This window comes from Megachile rotundata, chromosome 8 (genome assembly GCF_050947335.1).
Source record: "Megachile rotundata isolate GNS110a chromosome 8, iyMegRotu1, whole genome shotgun sequence".
In the NCBI taxonomy this organism is placed as follows: domain Eukaryota; kingdom Metazoa; phylum Arthropoda; class Insecta; order Hymenoptera; family Megachilidae; genus Megachile; species Megachile rotundata.
In genome coordinates this window covers 13132530-13154184 of record NC_134990.1, presented here as the reverse complement: position 1 = coordinate 13154184, position 21655 = coordinate 13132530, and the positions used below count along the sequence as shown (strand labels likewise).

The following is a 21655-nucleotide window of genomic DNA, read 5'->3' as shown; positions in this document are numbered from 1 at the left end:
TTAATCATAGATGATACATTAGGGAAATTTATTATAACTACAATTTTTCAATATACATTTATTTATTGTCAGAAGTTATGATAAGTTAGAAGTAAAGGTGTATCTATAGAACTAAGATTTTAATTAAAGAAGGTTTTCTCTGCCGCTGTGTATCCTATCTTCGATGCGTCTTCACATTTCATTTGCCATTGTTATCTATGTTCCCCACCCTCTTTTATGTCGTTCCATCTTCGCTGCCTCGGGAATAGGGACACTAATAAGGCGAAGTCTTCCATCGCTAGAAAGGAAAGAGGGAAAATATAACAGTGTACATAAATGAATACAGGTACAACGAAGAAGTATACGCTATTCCATATTCATCACAAAAAATATTCTTCATTAATATTCCATAATAACCACAAAATAATTATTTTTGTTCCTTTCTTTATTTTAGGAAGCTTGAGAATTTTCAATCATGAACTAAGATTACAAAGAATACTTCTAACAAATAAAATTATATATTAAAATATTAAATAATTCTGATGCGTTTTTTTTTAACAAATACAAATACACTTGAAATTTTAAAAGTGTCTAAAAATTTCCTCAAGAAGATATTTTGCATAATATAATTATTTTTGTTCCCTTTTTTATTTTGCAAAACTTGAGAATTTTCAATCATGAATTCAAACTACAAAGAACACTTCTAATAAATAAAACTACATATCAAAATATGAGTAAAATATTGAATAATTCTGAGATTCATTTTTTTGTTTTTTAAATACAAACACACCTGAAATATTAAAAGTGTCTAAAAATTTCCTCAAAAAGACATTTGCACAATGTACAAAATATAAAATTGCAGAATATGTGCAGTTCACACAAATTAATTAATACAATTAACACAAAGATATTCAAAATTAATTAAAGATCTTTAAAATGGTTTCAGAATATCAATGAACAAGAATATCATAAAGAGTCATAAAATTTGATAGTACGACAAGCAAAATCGCGTGAATGTATGCAAAAGAACAGGAGTATTATGGGAAGTTCATAAATCTGCGGCGACTCTTATGGCGAGACCCTTTTCTTTCTACGGTTCGCTCATGGTCAGACCAACACGTTTTCTTGGTATTTCACAGCGACGACTACGGCATATTCTACGCGACATAACACCGTTTAGTATGCCAAAAGAAATATGCCAGTAAAACACACGTCCATCGATGGAGAAAAATGAAATGTCCTCGTTGGATTTTACTAGCCATAACCGGTGGAACATGAAAATTTCAGGAGAATCTATAAAACGGACATTTACATCTTAAACTTCGAGAAGTGGGTAAACATATGAGTCTCAATAGTTGTGGTCGAAGAAAAATTTCCCGAATTCCAAATTCCGCAAATTCCAAATTCGCCGAATTCCAAAATGCCCAAATTCCAAATTCGCCGAATTCCAAATTACCCTAATTCCAAAATGCCCAAATTCCAAATTTTCCGAATTCCAAATCACCCTAATTCCAAATTTCCCAAATTACAAATTTCGCAAATTCCAAATCACCCTAATTCCAAATTCCCCAAATTCCAAATTCCCCAATTCCTAATTCCCCCAATTCCAAATTTCCCAAATTCCAAATTCCCCAAATTCCAAATTCCCCGAATCCCAAATTCCCCAAATTCCAAATACCCCAAATTTCCAAATTTCCCAAATTCTAAATCCTCCCCAATTCCAAATTCCCCCAATTCCAAATTCCCCAAATTCCAAATACCCCAAATTCCAAATTCCCCAAATTCCAAATTCCCCAAATCTCAAATTCCCCAAATCCCAAATTCCCCGAATCCCAAATTCCCCGAATCCCAAATTCCCCGAATCCCAAATTCCCCGAATCCCAAATTCCCCAAATTCCAAATTCCCCAAATCCCAAATTCCCCAAATTCCAAATTCCCCCAATCCCAAATCCCCCAAATTCCAAATCCCCCAAATTCCAAATTTCCCAAATTCCAAATTCCCCAAATTCCAAATCCCCCAAATTCCAAATCCCCCAAATTCCAAATTTCCCAAATTCCAAATTCCCCAAATTCCAAATACCCTAGATTCCCCAAATTTCCAAAGATGCATCCTTTGACCACAACAACTCGATATTTCCGAGCAACCAAATCACCAACGAGCAAACCTCCGAAATTAGTAAATTAGCAAAGTGCGAAATTTCGCAATGGTAACAGCGGCATTGACCAAAGAGCCGTCTTCCGGTGTGTGACGCGTACGCACGGAAACACATAGGCAAGGGAACAAGGAGATCGCGTTACGTAAGGTTTAGTGGACATATTGTAGGCTCAGTGTTCCATCTACACGATGTAGGTTCGCGCAAAGCCCGTTTGCACACTGTGTTTCCCTCGCATCCCCGCGTATCAGGACTCTCGCCGGTTCCATTCAATCCGTATTGTTCCTGCAGCCCGGATGCGCCTAAGCGTTATCTGTCCGCGAGCGTGCTGCTCGCTTGCTGACTACGTGCGCAAACACGCACCTCTCTGTTATGTGCTGAAGGAGAAGGTTCTCTTCGAACCGGATTTTTTATATTTTATTTGCCGAACTGCAGTGTATTCAGCTTCTAGGTTTCATGAATTTTGAAATTTCTAGGTTTCAGATTATTTAAATTCCAAATTCGACGAGTTTCAACTTTCACGAGTTCCGTATTCGTCAGATTCTAGATTCCCCAGATTTCAAATTCCCCAAATTCCAAATTTCACAAATTCCAGGCTCCTCAAATTCTAAGCTCCTCAAATTTCAAGCTCCCCAAATTCCAAGCTCTCCAAATTCCAAATTCGCCAAATTCCAAATTCCCCAAAATCCAAATTCCCCAAATTCCAAGCTCCTCAAATTCCAAGCTCCCCAAATTCCAAGCTCTCCAAATTCCAAATTCCCCAAATTCCAAAATCCCCAAAATCCAAATTCCCCAAATTCCAAGCTCCTCAAATTCCAAGCTCCCCAAATTCCAAGCTCTCCAAATTCCAAATGCCCCATATTCCAAATTCCCCAAATTCCAAATTCCCCAAATTCCAAATTCCCCAAATTCCAAATTCCCCAAATTCCAAATTCCCCAAATTCCAAATTCCCCAAATTCCAAGCTCCTCAAATTCCAAGCTCCCCAAATTCCAAGCTCTCCAAATTCCAAATGCCCCATATTCCAAATTCCCCAAATTCCAAATTCCCCAAATTCCAAATTCCCCAAATTCCACATCCCCCCAATTCCAAATTCCCCCAATTCCAAATTCCCCCAATTCCAAATTCCCCAAATTCCAAATTCCCCAAATTCCAAATTCCCCAAATTCCAAGTTCCCCAAATTCCAAGTTCCCCAAATTCCAAATTCCCCAAATTTCACATCCCCCAAATTCCAAATCCTTCCAATTCCAAATTTTCCAAATCACCCAAAATTCTCCAAATTTCCCAAATACCCCATATCCCAAATTCCCCAAATCCTAAATTCCTCGAATCCCAAATTCCCCAAATCCCAAATTTCCCATAAACCAAATTCCACTTATATGACGGTCACTTAACTAGCCTCACAATCCTCTCGACACCACTTCGCAACAACGGCACAAATTAATCGATCTCGTCGATAGTCATCTCACCCGCGACACAACTAAAACTTTATAAACATTTCGCTCAATTTATCACCACACAATCTCTTATTATTTTCCATATCATTCAAACGAAACGGTGATTAAATCGTCGGAAAACACCCGGTAATTTTTTCCCGCGGTCCTATATCTCGCGGAGGTGTGCCGATTTTATCGTTCGGAGATCGTTAACGCGGCTTTGTTCCGGATTCAAATCGCACTGCATTGCGGCTAGTTGTACACGGGGATGAAAAACTTAATTAATTATCCCGGTAGCTATTCAGCTTGTTCATAAATCGGACGAAAAAATGGGCCGACCAGTATGAAATGGAATAAATTTTCGCGGATACTCGTCGGCCGCTTTCGTATCCGATGAGGTGGGGGAAAAAAGAGGAATAAATAGCCGTAAATTTTTCACTGTGACTTGCTGAAAATTATCGCCGTGCCTCAACAAATGAGGGATGCGCATTATAAACTTCGTTATGTATGCTCGCGTTAAACGTCGCGTGTGACGGCGATTTACAAACAAATTTACAACTAGCGTTTCTATGTTTAAGTTACTAGAAGGGTTACTAGATTTAATCTTATTAGGAAAAGGCTTAATTGTTTGAGAGAATGATATGATTTTGATAAATTTGTCAGATATAGATGGGTTGTGTGGCATCTGAGAAATTTGTAATCTAAGGAATTTGACAAATGAAACAATATATACAGTCAGTGTAAAAAGTATTCGTACAGTAATTAATTTCAACAAAAATGTTGTGAAACGTCATTTATTAACAAAATTTTAACAAATAAAAAACACATACATATTCTTAGATGTCTATGTATTCTATGTAAGAATGTGTATGTATTTTTTATTTGTTCAAATTTTGTTAATAAATGACGTTTCACAACATTTTTGTTGAAATTAATTACTGTACGAATACTTTTTACACTGACTGTATATACCAAATTGTACAAACGTATTCTTTTATTTTAATTTTCGATAAACAAATAGGTGCATAATGTTTGTGCAGAAAGAAAGCGCAGAAGTACAGAGTGAACGGAAAACATTTTACAGTGGAAAATAGCGACGTTAACGGTACGAAAGGAACGCACTAGCGTTAAAACGCGTACGGCATCTCGTCTCGTTGGAGAACAATCCAACTGGGACGTATATGTACGTTTACATAACTGTCTCCTTTGGAAAGAAGATAGGCTTCCACACGATGCGAAGAAACCGAGACGAGAGAGACAAACTGGTTGGATCGAAAGCTTTTTCACGCTGATGCACATCGCGTGTAATGTCTGCAGTGACGAACATTAGAAGCGTACGATTAAAAGCTTCCGATCGAACATCCCCTCGGACTGCAAAATCAAATACATTGGAATTATTATTTAACACGTTAAATTGTGCAACTGAAAAATTAGTCGAATTCATAAATTTTATTCAAACTTTTTATTCTTTTCAGATACATGTGTTGCCAACTCAGATGTCCACGTATAAAAATTGAATGACTGATTTAAAGCATTAAGAGACACGTCTTTGTTAATAGTATCATTTAATATACACAGAATTGTTGTAAAATTTTGAACAGAGTCGTACGACGGAATTAAGAAGCGAAAGTTAAGGAAAGAGCAACGAAAACGCAGTACGAACTTTCGCCATTAACGCGCAGATATTATGCTTGAAGCAAAGTAGCTGGCGGATAATGCGACAGCGATGTGCACGGTACATTAAAAGCACCTGAACACGAACATTAGACGCGATTCGTGTTTCCTAAGGTTTCCTCGCTGATATTTGTCTCGTCGAGGTTACCTATGCTAATTCTACTGAGGAAATGTGACGTCTTAGTAATGCTGGCATCATTGATCGTCTGTCTTTCGATAATCGTGTATTCAAATTGTGATAAAGGAAAGTATATTTCTATGTTATGATTGTATGGAATTTAGGGATAATTTGAACAATTTATAAAGTTCAAATTAAGGAGATGAACAAATGAACTGCATGAGCGAGATGAATAAAATGAGCAAGATGACAGAAATGAATAAAATGTACGAAATTACAAAATTAACAAAATCAACATAAATAATAAAATTGTCAAAATTAAAAAAATCAACAAAAATAATAAAATTAACAATATTGACAAAATTGACAAAATTGACAAAGTTATCAAAACTATTAAAATTAACAAAATTAACAAAATGATTAAAATTATCAAAATTATCAAAATTAATAAAATTAATAAAATTAACAGAATCAAAAAAATAATAAAATTAGCAAAACTAATAATATTGACAAAATTAACAAAATTGACAAAATTAACAAAATTGACAAAATTAATAAAGTTATCAAAACTATCAAAATTAACAAAACTGACAAAATTAACAAAATTATCAAAATTATCAAAATTATCAAAATTATCAAAATTATCAAAATTATCAAAATTATCAAAATTATCAAAATTATCAAAATTATCAAAATTATCAAAATTATCAAAATTAACAAATTTATAAAAATTAACAAATTTATAAAAATTAACAAAATTGACAAAATTAACAAAATTGACAAAATTAACAAAATTAACAAAATTATCAAAATTATCAAAATTAACCAAATTTACAAAATTATCAAAATTATCAAAATTAATAGAATTAACAGAATCAACAAAAATAATAAAATTAGCAAAACTAATAATATTGACAAAATTACCAAAATTAACAATTTAACATACTAACAAATTACAAAGTCCAGTACATGTACACAACAAAATAAAATAAGAAACCTTGAAAAGTAACAGTCTAAAACCCCCAATAGAACAAAATCGCCCACGTAAAGAAAAATGATGGAATCGATAATGATAGATAAAAAAGAAAGAAAAACAATGATGGGTCATCGTCGAGTGACTAGTGGAATCCGGTTGTCCTTCTATTTCCACGCTTCTTACACAAGCACGTTTCAACCTCAGGTTCTACCTCAGCGATGTCTTCTTGAAAGGACCTCCAAATTCCGTCCACGATTTAGCGCGACAAAGACAGACGAGTTAAATCGCGAAGGATCGAGAAGAGGATAGGTACTTTTCCATCATGCATTATGCAAAATAACGTATTAATAACACGTAGCTTCCGAGCGAATTCTCAAGCGCATGCTAATCGGCCGAGATACTCATTCTGCCTCTTAATGTTTATTGCGATGTACCGCGATGATCAACAGTACGCTTCGTGGGAAAACGCGTGAAATTTCTGGAAACTTGATAAAATTAAAAATAAAACTTGAACTTCAAAAATTGTTTATTTTAATTTAATCTTAAATTGATGGGTACCACAAAATGGCGCGTTAATTTGAAACGTAATAAAATGCTACATAATTATGTGCATGAATACAGAGTATATAACAATGTAACACAAGTACCTAATGTACTACATGGTATAATTTAAAGAATATTACTATGCCACAATAATTATGTTCATATAAATATGTACATAGCTACAGAGTGTATAATCATGTAACATAAGTAAATCATATACTGTTATAATTTAAAGAATAATATTATGCTACATATGTACATATAACTATGTATTATAAATAACTACAGAGTTTTATGCAGCATAGTATTATTCTTTAAATAATAATATATAGTATACTGTCCACTTAAGCTACATAGTTACATAGAATTTTACTATGATGCTTTACATTGACCTGCCATTTTGTGATGGGCATCACAAAACGCCATTTTGATGCCCATCACAAAATGGCGTCCACGCGCCATAATCAAATATTGTCCGCTTTAGAACACCAGACCAGTCAGTATTAATAATTGCATTTATTGCACTTGTAGTTATAACTGCATACAAAGCTACATAATTATGTATCATAGTAGCATAATCACATATAGTAATTACACAATAATTGTAATTATGCTACATAGTTATGTAGCAAAGTTTAAAAGTCTATATAGTTATTAATGCTTAAGTATGAAAAGAAAATGTATAACAGCAAAATTTGAATTCAAGCTGTCGCAAATCCTCCCCTTATTGACTCGACCTTGAAGGCTTTTTAGGGGGTTGCATCCCGTAGAATCCCTTTGTCAAAGATCGAGGGGAAGGTTTCAATAACGTAACGCCATCGCTTCAGGGCTTGTCTTCGTTGGAGCTCGAATAAATTTCCCGGCCAACTACTGTATCCATTACTTTCCTCTTATCGATGGGTCTCTTCAAGGTGAAGGAGTACGGCACGTGACCGTTCGCGGCTCCCTGACGACCAACAAGACTAAATAAGCTGTAAAATATTACGGCGTCGAAGGGGATGCATCAAGAAGGTACAACAACTAGCTGAAAAGCGAAAGAACCGACTTTCGATTAGATTTTCATCGGGAACACGAGAGCCTGCCTCCGAGGGGTTCTAACGGCATCCATCACGCGACCTGTCAAACCCACGTGGAATAAATGCACCCTGCAAGACGCGGACGTCGAGACGCCCGCGACGAGGCTTACGCGGCGGGGGATTGCCTGTTAGCATACCGTTGTCCCGATTATTGCTGTTAATGACACGTGAATGTTATTTATGGAGTTTTCGCTGGTGGAATTTGGAGAGAGGTACTGATGGCAAACCATGAGTTGGTGTAGAGGCTGATGCAGGTGATTGGAAGTTGAAAGTTTCGAATTTGGGGGGACACGAATTGGGAAATTATAAATTTGGGATGATACGAAGTGGAAGGTTTAGAATTTGGGTGATTGGGATGGGGAAATATCGAGTTTGGGATAATCCGAATGGGGGAATATCGAGTTTGGGGTATTGCTAATTGGGAGATATCGAATTTGGGGCGATCCGAATTGGAAAATTACAAATTTGGGATAATCCGAATTGGATGATTCAGAATTTGGGGTGATTGGGATAGGGAAATATCGAATTTGGGGTAATCCGAATGGGAAATATCGAGTTTGGGGTATTGCTAATTGGGAGATATTGAATTTGGGGCGATCCGAATTGGAAAATTACAAATTTGGGATAATCCGAATTGGAAGATTTAGAATTTGGGTGATTGGAATAGGGAAATATCGAATTTGGGTAATCCGAATGGGAAATATCGAGTTTGGGGTATTGCTAATTGGGAGATATTGAATTTGGGGCGATCCGAATTGGAAAATTACAAATTTGGGATAATCCGAATTGGAAGGTTTAGAATTTGGGTGATTGGGATGGGGAAATATCGAGTTTGGGATAATCCGAATTGGGAAATATCGAGTTTGGGGTATTGCTAATTGGGAGATATCGAATTTGGGGCGATCCGAATTAGAAAATTACAAATTTGGGATAATCCGAATTGGAAGATTTAGAATTTGGGTGATTGGAATAGGGAAATATCGAATTTGGAATAACCCGAATGGGGAAATATTGAATTTGGGGTAATCCAAATGGAAAAATTGTCATGAACAAAGTATCTGATCAAAGTATCCAATTTCAATTTTTTTTCAACTTGAATTACTCTCAATTCCAATTTTCCTAAAGTCATTACTCTACCATACTGATTTTTTCACTTTTAAATCTTTCTGAACAAAGTATCTCATCAAAGTATCCGATTTCAATTTTTTTTCAACTTGAATTACTCTAAATTCCAGTTTAATTATTACCAGACTCAAATTTTCTCAAATTACCTCCAACTTCAATTCTTTTCAGCTTGAATCACCCTCAATTCCAATTTCCCCCAAACGGTAACAGCAGACATCCAAGCGGATCGTAACGTTACATCCAATTTGCGCACCATTCAAATTTCCCAACGATACTGAGTTGTAAAAAAATCGCACGCTCGAAACGCAGTTATAAACCATGATTTTACATTCCACGAAGATCATTCCTACGCCGCGTCGAATTGCAATTTGCGAAGTCGTTTGGGCGCGTTTCAACGAGTTAACGCTGCAGGCGACGGAACGGCTTCCTCTTGAACCCGCTCTGATTAGGCTAGCTTATGCTTCATTAAATTCAGCAATGATTGCTCCGAGGCAAATCACGTTAACCTAAACAGACGGTTTTCAAACAATTTCGAAATTCTTCTCTGTTATGTGGATCGATATGGTCCGTTCATCTGTTTATCTTATCGCGTTAGTTATGCCAAGTCCACTATCAATTTTCAGTGCTTTACACGTTTGAAAGGTTTGTTCAAATTGTAATTTGTTAGATAGAAATATTACTAGAAGTAGTAGAAGTCAGTATTATTATTATTAGTATTTAGTATCAGTATTACTATTATGTACACACAGGGTGTCTCATAATTAGTGATCCCTGAAATGGAGGACAGCTGACGTAATCTAAGTTCAAAAAATATAAATTTGACAAAATTACATGACCCAATTTTCCATACACATAATTATACCCACAGAAATGAAATTTTCTAGCGCCAATTCGATGACCGCAGATCACCGAAACCGTCGAAATCTTATTAAATTTACACGATCGAACCTGATAGAGAATTAATCGCATTCATGCGAACGGCTAAAACAAATTTACACCGAGGTTCGTTGCACTTGCGAATAAATGTTTGCGTGTCGTTCCAATTCCACTTCAATTTCATTCACCGTTCGTCAGCTTCAATTGCGCTCCCTTTAATTTGAATAAGTGAAAGTGGCTGTCCTTAATTCATTATTAAACGCGTTTGTTCCCGTTTACGCCGACATTTTCAGTCCTTTCGAGATGGACGTCCATAAAAGACATTCGCGTACAATTTTTATAAACGTATGTAACTCTTCAAATTTATTTTTGCTATGAATCTTTTTATTTGGGGTGCAATTAAATACTGTGTTTTTATTTTCGGCGACATTTATTTTGCTTTTTCTGTGGACCTTTATTTGCTTTTTACGTGGTGTGGTTCGGAGTGAAACGAAAATAAATTTTTAGATTTTATGTGTCATGTATGTTCGTATGTGTAGATGTTCATATGCGTGTGTGTATATTCTTTTTCACATGTATACGTACGTATGTATGTATGTACATATTCATATATGTATATGCATGTATGTATGTATGCACATATTCATACGTATGAATGTATGTATATATGATTTAAACATATTCATATGTGTATATGTATGTATATATGTATGTATGTACATATTCATATGTGTATATGCATGTATGTATGTATGAACATATTCATACGTATGAATGTATGTATGTATGTACATATTCATATGTGTATATGCATGTATGTATGTATGCACATATTCATATGTATGAATGTATGTATGTATGTACATATTCATATGTGTATATGCATGTATGTATGTATGCACATATTCATACGTATGAATGTATGTATGTATGTACATATTCATATGTGTATATGTGTGTATGTATGTATGGACATGTTCATATGTGTATATGTATGTGTGTATGTATGTATTGATATGTTCACATATGTACGACTTTTTCTGAGGAAGTATTTGTGAGATACCGAAGTTATTAATGAAACACGCTGTAATTGACACCGGTAATTTCTAGCATCTTGAGAAATACGCGAAGCGTGTAGCAGCATGCAAAACTGCGAACGTGTGCGTCAGCTCAAGTTGTCGCAACTTCGTCATCGTTAGGTGTGGTTATTACAAGGTGTTAGGTTAGGTACTCGGCAAGTTTTAGCGAGTTATATGATACGAACATTAATCCGTCGATTTTTCAGTATTCTTTGAAGCAGTAGACGAAATTTTACCAACGTTTCATATGTAAACTTATAAATAAACTTTTCACGAATTCCATTTAAAAATGTACATCTCGTTGATGAGGTGTTATGAATATATTTTTTATAAACCAGTTTTTATGAATATTACTGCGATGCATATACATGTTGTTATTAAGATTCTTAATCAGATTTTATTGATATTTTTTAACTCGTGAAATTCTCGTCATTAATCACACCAGAAAGTGACTGTCGAAGCCATCAAAAATACTTCGACCATTCGCACGTGCCTGTTAAAACATCTCGCCTTGAGTTGCCAGCAGAAATCTTAACCTTAGCACTTTCGCACTGCACTCTTTACATTCGTCATTTTCAGACGATCCGCTCGAGATGCGCCTTTTGCTCGTAAACTTTCACCGATTTGTTGGTATTGGTACTCTGTAATTGTGGTGATAAATGTTCTTCCTTTCACCTATCTGTTCTAAATGTACGAAATAAAAACGTAGTACCGTTGTTTATATTACGCAATATTGTCACGTGTTATGTCACAGGTTCAATAACCGCACGCTGTGCGTTGAATAATTAAATGTTGAATCGTCACGGGTTAAGTAACCACGCGCTAAATGACCACGCAAGATTGGATTAATATTTGTTATATAATATTGCGTCAAAACACGTGGTAAACCTTGTATTGAATTATCATGCGAGGAATAGGTGTGTTAAATAACTTTGCATAGAGCACTGAGTAACTTTGGTTACCAACTGCTGAATACACGTCAGATAAGTGTACGTTAGATAAGTCGAATAAGTATGCTCGAGTAGATTACGTGCTTTGAATGAGATTGCGTGAAAATCACAAGAATAACCTTGTGTTAGATCAGCAAGCACTAACTTTGCGTTGGATCATCAGGTGATAAATAACTGCACGTCAGATAATTGTACGTCAAATAACTAGACATGATTCGATCATCACATGTTACATAACTTTTCATAATATCACTATGCGATGAATAACCTTGTGTTAGATCAGCAAGCACTAACTTTGTGTTAGATAATCAGGTGATAAATAATTGCATGTCAGATAACTGCACGTCGAATAATTATGTATGATTCGATCACCACGCGTTAAATAACCTTGCGTTAAATTACCAAGCGCTGAATAACCTTGCATTAGACTACCAATCGCCAAGTAATCTTGCGTTCGACCCCGAAGTGCTGAATAACTGCACGTCAAATAACAGCATATGATTCGATTATCACGCGTTAAATAACCTTGCGTTAAATTACCAACCGCTGAATAACCTTGCATTAGACTACCAATCGCCAAGTAATCTTGCGTTCGACCACGAAGTGCTGAATAACTGCACGCCAGATAAGTGGACGTCGAATAACTGCTCGCTCGTTAAATGATCACATGCAAAATCAGTAATCACGAAATCTATGAAATTGTCAAATCTGCGATTTCAGCAGCTTCTTCCATTTTAACTTTGTAAAGTAATTGATTTGTGAATGTGAAACGTTCGAATCTCCTAATCTCGCAAGTACTGACAAATGCTGGCAAACAAACGCTCCGTTTCCTCGCCACTAAAGGCGTAACCGTACAAGTTAATAACTTCCGACGAGAAACTCGCGGAAAAGCGATAGGGAGATAAGCTTAGTTCCTCTTTCGTTACACGGTCTCGGTGTACGAATTGCCTGTACGATTGTGCATAAGTTGGTTAGAGATACAAGTAAACAGCGTTTCTGTTGCATTCGCTGGTGTATTCGTTGGAAACGTGTTTCGCAGAGATAGGTCAAATTGCAAAGGGTGGCTGAGAAATGTCCGACACCCCTTAACAGACGCTGTATCTGCGCCACGACGCTGTATACCTGTGATTCATCGTTGCTATGGTGTTACCGAGAAACACGGAGGTACTTAAGACCCCCTAACACCACCAACTAACTTAAGTAATAAGACGCATTGCTTAAGTTCGCAGTCGTGCGATACTTCGTGGTTGAACTTTCCAAACCGAGTCTTGTTATCCTACTACTGAATAATTTTTTTTAATCCAATTATTTCGACGATGATACACACTTTCACTTATGTCACACGTGCAGAATTTTTTTCAAATTCTTCTTTAATTATCTCAACTGTATTATTTTCAATTAAATGATTTTTGAGTTCAAACTTCAGTTTATCGAAACTGTTCGAAACATTCTTGTACAATGCAAAGATACCCAAGTTGAAGAAAACTTAAATGTATTCGACATGAAAGATTACTTTCCAGAGAAACTCTGTTCCCCCGCATGATTGATGAGTTTTAATGTATTTGTTGATCTGTGAGAAAACAAAGCTACTGGCATCTGTGCAATTAAACAAGATTGATACTTCGTTTATTTTCTATGTAACAGTAATTTAATATAAAATTCTATAGCGGGAAATTTAATTTACGAACTCGTTAACATGTAATTAATTTCACATATGTTCATTGAATGTTCACCAGTTCGTAAGTGAATTTTGACAAGTTTATCGTTTAATCAACTCTGTGCGAAATATGACGTTATCGATTGAGAATGGTCTCCTCGTATCTTATCGCTGCATCTTATCGACTATCTTATCGTTGCTGTCAATCTTGGACAATTCACTTTTTCTCTTGAATATCGTTAACTCACATATAACAATTAGATATCAATTTTTTAATCTAATTTGTACGCATGTTGTTTTCATTTTTATTTACATTATTAATTCGATACTAAATTTGCAAAATTTATGTCTAATTTTGCAACCCTTTGAGCCAATTGCTTTACTGCCGAAGAAACGTGTGAGGTGAGCTATGACGCACTCATGACGCACTCATGACGCACTCACAATTAAAATATTGTATTGTATTTTCTCAGATTTCTGGTACACTAATTTTCAATTTAGATGTAATAATTTACGTACGAGTTGAGATCCAAAGCAAAAAAAAATTCCTACATTTCTGCAATCTTTTCTATAAAATACCACGTTTTCTATTAACCACATATTAATCATACCGTATACCCTGATTGATAATTAGTACGTAAAAAAAATAGAAAAAAAGTGAAAGTTGCAATATAGAAATTGCATGTTTTTCAGTGCATCAAAGTCCCCTTTTCACCGGCAGCAACTTTCCTTATTAATTGGCAAACTGAATAATCTTTCGTTCAACTTGAAAATTATTTGATATAGAAATTCTATACGGTGTACAAATGGAATTTATCTGCCAATATAACTGCTTTATGGAACATTTTGGGTAATCGCGTATCAAATCGGATGAATTTACACTCGTTTGACGCCATCAACCGAATTGACGTTTCAGCCAGTGGTGTGGGTTAATCGTGATGTCATCTGATCAAGCTTGATTAAACTTGCGTGTATTTCGTACTGCCAAACAGTGCTTGTTCGTGATAAATTGGACGCACCTAAATTGTCTATACTCCTGTGAAATATTAATCTTTACTTATTGTTGGCAGTTTGTTCATTTGATCGTTAAATCTTTCACTACTCAAATTTTTTAAAAATGTTTCTGTTTTCAAATTATGTAATTTGTGTTGTAACACAAATTATGTGAGAGATTTAGAAATATCCGAAATTTTCTACAATCCAAATTTGTAAAATCTCAAACGTAAAATCCACACCCAAAAAATTTGAAGGTGCACCACACAAATAGCGACATCCTCCAAATCAGTACTTTTGTACCCGCGCCTTTGAAACGCGTCAAAAAGAATTCGCACGCAATTGTTCCCGTTTCAATTAGTTTCTCGTTGCCGGACCCCAGTGATTTCGAGGCATTCGAATAAAATGGTCCGGAAGGACGGAAGAGAATTAAACGGATTTGCAAGCGTTGACGCGAGTACAATCGAAGAATCGGGATAAGTCGCGATTAACGCGTGCACTCGTGTTGGTACACGTTAAACGACTACGTAAATTGTAGCTCGATCCGATGCGTAACGAACCGATGTACCGGCATCCCCTCGAACCTGTTCGAAACGGTGTACGCACACGTCCCGCGCGTGTAATTAGGGAACATACGTGCCTCGCTTGACAGTTCGTTCTATTCGACCAAGTGTTTTCAGACCGATTCGCAAGGGAGATTCCAATTCAACCTCGTCTCTCTTCGCTCTGTTCGTTTGCGTAGACTCGACGAAATATACATTTTTTAAGGACAGTGCAAGTGAACATTTCGTTTGTGGTTTCTTTGTCTGATGGGAAACTTATATTTTATTTTTTTAGCACTGGTGGTCGAGTATTATTTTAGGTCCTTTATTTTTGCAAAATTAGGGAAAAAATAATGAGATTCGATACATATTTTATTAGTAGCTGATACACTTTAGAAAAGTCTCATATGTTTCACATGTCACATATGTACAACTATGTTGCACGTCTCATATGTCACTCACAACATATCCTTGTCAGTATGAAACACTTTAAAATAGCTCTCACAGCAAAAAGAATTGGTTAATTATGCAAGTAAATATTAGTAGGTGATACATTTTAGAAAAGTCTCATATGTTTCACATGTCACATATGTGTAACTATGTTGCACGTCTCATATGTCACTCACAACATATCCTTGTCAGTATGAAACACTTTAAAACAGTTCTCACAGCAAAAAAATTTGTTAATTATGCAAGTAAATATTAATAGGTGATACATTTTAGAAAAGTCTCATATGTGTCACATGTCACATATGTACAACTATGTTGCACGTCTCATATGTCACTCACAACATATCCTTGTCAGTATGAAACACTTTAAAACAGTTCTCACAGCAAAAAGGATTTGTTAATTATGCAAGTAAATATTAGTAGGTGATACATTTTAGAAAAATCTCATATGTTTCACATGTCACATATGTACAACTATGTTGCACGTCTCATATGACACTCACAACATATCCTTGCCAGTATGAAAAACTTTAAAACAGTTCTCACAACGAAAAGAAATTTGTTAATTATGCAAGTAAATATTAGTAGATGATACACTTTAGAAAAGTCTCATATGTTTCACATGTTACATATGTACAACTATGTTGCACTCCTCATATGTCACTCACAACATGTCATTATCCATATTTTAAAACAGTTCTCACAGCACAAAAAAATTTGTTAATCATACAAGCATATAGCAATAAAATTTTATAAAATTATATAAAAAATTTAAGTTGCAGTACGATGAATTTGAAGATAAAATAAAAATGAAATGTTGTAAGGAAAAATTTGCAAAATTTTTAATGGGATCCAGTGTAATAAAGATGAAAGTCGACAAGTTTAAATCTTCAGTTTTCGGGATGATCTTGAAGGTAACGAGATTTACGAGCGCTGACAGAAAATCGATACTTCCTCAAAAGAATTCCATTTAAAGGGTTTTGAAAAAGTCAGCGTAGAATAACCAATTAGTAATTTCTTAATAAGGAAGCTACCAGGAAAGAGTAAGAAGAAGAGTCTTACGAGTTTCATCATTAAAGTTTCACCGACATTAAGTGAAAGCTTGCTGAGGCGTTTCAAACTTTTCAAACTTTCGTTGTAAAAGAATAAACATCCATGAATTTTTCATTTATGAAATCAATTTGTAACGGTGAACACGACATTAGTTTTTTAAGCTAAATGCGACGAAATTCATTTATTAAATAACACTCTTATCGATTTATAAGATGATGATGATAGGTTTATAAATGAATACAACGTTAATGTATGATTAGATAAATTCAAGAGAAAACGAGTAAATTTATTTAATTATATGCTAACATCGTTCGTTAGTTCTGTATGTAAATGTAAAATAATATGCAATTAAAAAAAGAAAGTCGTGATATTGCATTAATACGTCGTTCATTTAACTAGCGGTTATTAAAGCGAAGCAGGAGTCAAAGTAAGAGTATTGAAGTTGGTCCACGTTCTTTTTAAGTACATACCAGACACTATTTCATTTAAATTCGTAATCATTTTAATGCAAAATTAATAAGAAAGTTATGTGATTAATTTAATATTGAATTAATACGTCGTTCATTTAACTAGCAGTTATTAAAGCGAAGCAGGAGTCAAAGAATATTGAGGTTGGTCAATGTTCTTGTTAAGTACATAGACACTATTTCATTTAATTTGTGATCATTCTAATGCAAAATTGAAAAGAAAGTTGTGAAATTAAAAAATATTGAATTAATACGTCGTTCATTTAACTAGCTGTTATTAAAGTGAAAGAGGAGTCAAAGTCAGAATACTGAAGCTGGTGAAGACTCTTTTTAAGTACATTCCATACTCGATTTCATTTAAATTAGTGGTCATTCTGACGCAGGGTTACAAAGAAAGTTATGGAATAAAAAAATATTGAATTAATTTACCAGTCGTTTAACTAACAGTCACTACAGAGAAGCAGGAATCGAAATAAGAATATTGATTTTGGGCAAGGTTCTTTTTAAGTACAATCCAGAAACTTGGGAAATTTGGGACGTTTGGGGAATTTGTGAAATTTGGGATTTTGAGATTTTAGAAATTTTGAAATTTAAATTTAGAATTTGAGATGTATGAGATTTGAGAAATACCAGAGTCCCAAAATTCCAAAAATTCCAGAAATTCCAAAAATTCCAAAAATTCCAAAACTTCCAAAATTCCAAAAATTCCAAAATTCCAAAATTGCAATATTCCAAAAATTCCAAAATTCCAAAATTCCAAAATTCCAATATTCCAAAAATTCCAAAAATTCCAAAAATTCCAAAACTTCAAAAATTCCAAAAATTCCAAATCAGAAGATCGAAAATCTCAAATTTCTCCAACTCTACAAAAATTCTAAACTGGAATATTTCCATATTCATCAAAAATTCCGATCCCGCTCTAAATTAAACGGGAAATATCGTAGCCGTTGGACCTGCACTGCAAAATTAATTTATCCGTTCAATTCTTACGCATCGTAAAAATATATCGCGGCTATTAATACTCCATAACAAATTGATGGAAATCAATGAAATAAAAAAGCATTCGTTAAAACAAAATATTAGTTTCAGTACGCGTAGCGCGGCGATAACAGACGGACCAACAATCGTTTTTCAATTTTCCCCTTCGAACGTATATTTTAAAAATCGTACATACGCGAGTGCGTTCCTTTAAACAACGATTTTTAGTTTGTAGCGATTCGCGGAGAGTCGTGTCGAACTGATGTTATCGATCGGAGGTAGAGATTTATCGAAAAACAGTCTCGTTATCTCGGTTATCTTCTTCCATTATTTGTCTGGCCTCGTTTGACCGCAGGTGCCTTGGTGTTTATGGGGTCACATCGAAAGGAGGACTCGATGGAATTCATCGACTCTCATTGGAATGTGGTAAAGGCCGGAATGAAGGCCGAATAAAACCTTTCAACCGGTTGTTACAACCTCCAAGCTGGTTGTCTACACTCTAATGGAGTCTGGTACCTTGGGATATTTATCTCGCATTAGAATGATAACAAATTTGAATGAAGTCGTGTTTGGAATGTGTTAAAAAAGTACGTTGACCAACTTCAGTATTCTTACTTTGACTCTTGCTTGCCGTTAATAACCGCTGCTTAAATGAACGACGTATTAATTCAATATTAATTTAATTCCATAACTTTCTTTTTTATCTTGCATTAGAGTGATCGCAAATTGAAATGACATAGTATCTGGAAGATACTTGAAAAGAAGCTTCACCAGTTTCAGTATTTTTACTTTGACTCTTGCTTCACTGTAGTGACCGCTAGTTAAATGACCGGTGGACTAATTCAATATCTTTTAATTCCATAACATTCTTTTTTATCTTGCATTAGAGTGATCACAAATTGAAATGGCATAGTATCTGGAAGGTAATTAAAAAGGAGCTTCACTAGTTTCAGTATTCTTACTTTGACTCTTGCTGCTCTGTAGTGACCGCTAGTTAAATGACCGGTGGATTAATTCAATATCTTTCAATTCCATAACTCTCTCTTCAATCTTACATTAGAGTGATCACAAGTTTAAATGAAATTTTCCAAATTTCCCCAAATTTCTCAAATTTCTCAAATTCTCCAAATTCCCCAAATTTCCCAAATCCCCAAATTTTCCCACATTCTCAAATTTCTCAAATTTCTCAAGTTTCCCAAATTCTCAAGTTTCCCTAAATTTCCACAAATTTCCTAAATTCCCCACGTTTTCCAAACCTCCAAATTTTCCAATTTCCCCAAATTTCCCAAATCCCCAAATTTCTCAAATTCCCCAAGTTTCCCAAATCCCCAAATTCCTCAAATTCCCCAAATTTCCCAAATCCCCAAATTTTCCCCCATTCTCAAATTTCTCAAATTCCCCAAGTTTCCCAAATTCTCAAGTTTCCCTAAATTTCCCCAAATTTCCTAAATTCCCCACGTTTTCCAAATCTCCAAATTTTCCAATTTCCCCAAATTTCCCAAATCCCCAAATTTCTCAAATTCCCCAAGTTTCTCAAATCCCCAAATTCCTCAAATTTCCCAAATCCCCAAATTTTCCCCCATTCTCAAATTTCTCAAATTCCCCAAGTTTCCCAAATTCTCAAGTTTCCCTAAATTTCCCCAAATTTCCTAAATTCCCCACGTTTTCCAAATCTCCAAATTTTCAAATTTCCCAAATTCCCAAATCCCCAAATTTTCCCACATTCTGAAATTTCTCAAATTCCCTAAGTTTCCCAAATCCCCAAATTCCTCAAATTCCCCAAATTCCCCAAATTTCCCAAATCCCCAAATTTTCCCCCATTCTCAAATTTCTCAAATTCCCCAAGTTTCCCAAATTCCCAAGTTTCCCCACATTTCCCCAAATTTCCGAAATTCGTAAATTTCCCCAAATTTCCTAAATTCCCCACGTTTTCCAAATCCCCAAATTTTCCCCAAATTTCCCAAATCCTGAAATTACCAAATCCCACTCTAAAAAATGTGCAAATCCAAAAACCAACTATAAACCTCCTGTCATATTTTCCCTAAAGAACATAAACTCTCCGTTGCACACCACCTGTTCAAGACATGAGTCACTAATACTCACCGGTAAGTAACATGTTCCTAGCATTAAGAGCGACAGACAGGTAAGCATGTTGACTATCAAACGTCGTTGGCACGATTATTTCGCGGGTCCGTAAAGTAACGTGGTTTTGCAACGTGGTCAGACTGAATCCTTACGATGTTACACGAACGACGGTCTACATCCGATTCGGACGGAGTCGGCTGGTCTGCAGCGACTCCGACGCTCGGCGCTGGTTCAGTCGCTTCGCGCGCCTCGTGTCGTACGCATCGATTTTTGTTCGCTCTCGCGTAAATCGCCGATTTCGTGTCGTGATTTATTCATTGAATCTTACGTTCGTGCAAAATTCTTTGCCTACGTGATTTCTATCGTTGGTGATCGTTTCCAGTTCTTTGTTCTTCGTTTCGGAAGGGTTTTGGTGGCCGAGGTGAGTAGCGCGATTTTTTAAAATGCGGTTCTTCTGAGAATTTTTCAATTTTCTTCTCTTCAGTGATTTGACATTTATGAAAAGTAAGTGGGACAAGTGTTTAGCGCTTGGTGAGGCAACAGTGGATTCACAATTTGATCACTGCAGTTTAAAAATTTTTTTTAATAATCTGATAAAATTTCTAACATTTGTGCAAAATATAAAAAATTTCATGAATGACAAAATTTGGTAGTTTTGTATATTATAAGAAATGATTAAAAAGCGCTATATTTTGGAAAACAACAGAATTCGTATGAAAGTGACAAATAACGGCAATCGGAAAGTTCGATTTTGCGTCGTGTTACATGAAATATGAAAACGATACCGTTTTCGATCACAATACTTCGTTTCCCGAACGAATATGTTCGGTCGTATTTAAATACACATTATCGTATAGCTACGGCACAGACATTTCACGGTGACAGTGCAAGGATCGTGAATTATTTGTTATTTTTTGTAGGGACATAAATTCCGTTTTAGAGTCGACGTTCGCCAGCGTTCGATACGCGTTCGGTCAGTTACTGTTCATCTCGCAGCAATAATTTCGAGTTATACGTATCGGGGGGAAATAAAAATCATGCGACTGGCATTATTTCCCGGTACAAATTTCACGCAGAAAAAGAATCAGTTTCGTGACAGTAACGTCAATGACATTCATCGATTTATTTCATTAAAAAGTGACTTGGCAGATGTTGAAAATCTGCAGTTGGACGGTGCTCCTTTTATATAGCTACTTTCTCTGTATCCGCGTAATACGGGACGCGTATAAGTTCGTCGGAATGATTGATTGCAGGGGATAAGACGAAACAACCGAGCGGATTTCTTCGTGAACTTTTCGTGTTTCACGTTAATCGAAAAGAGCTTCTTATCGAGGGAGAACGCGCAAGTTGAAACTCAATTTCTGACGAATCACAATGCGAACGTTCATGGATTGTGTATCGAAGCTATCGGCTGGGACTTCAAGCGGTGTAAATTAAATGAGTCA

General features: G+C 35.4%; 1 protein-coding gene and 1 long non-coding RNA gene across 4 annotated transcripts in view; one reads left to right on the top strand and one right to left on the bottom strand.

Moving 5' to 3' along the window:
- Positions 1-20382, bottom strand: LOC143265091 (uncharacterized). Its single transcript, XR_013039255.1, has 2 exons — positions 20229-20382; positions 1-277 (listed from the first exon to the last, which is right to left on the bottom strand). It is a non-coding gene; the product is annotated as an uncharacterized LOC143265091 (long non-coding RNA).
- A 69-nt stretch (positions 20383-20451) lies between these two features.
- The window catches only part of IRSp53 (Insulin receptor substrate 53 kDa), a 214265-nt gene continuing 213061 nt past the window's right edge, over positions 20452-21655 (top strand). For 2 of the 3 annotated variants that reach the window (XM_012292233.2, XM_003706238.3), the window contains exon 1: positions 20453-20631. The gene's annotated coding sequence lies outside the window, so the exon portion shown is untranslated. Of the gene's footprint in view, positions 20632-21655 lie in introns of all 3 variants that reach the window. The other variant, XM_012292234.2, reaches the window with a different exon arrangement.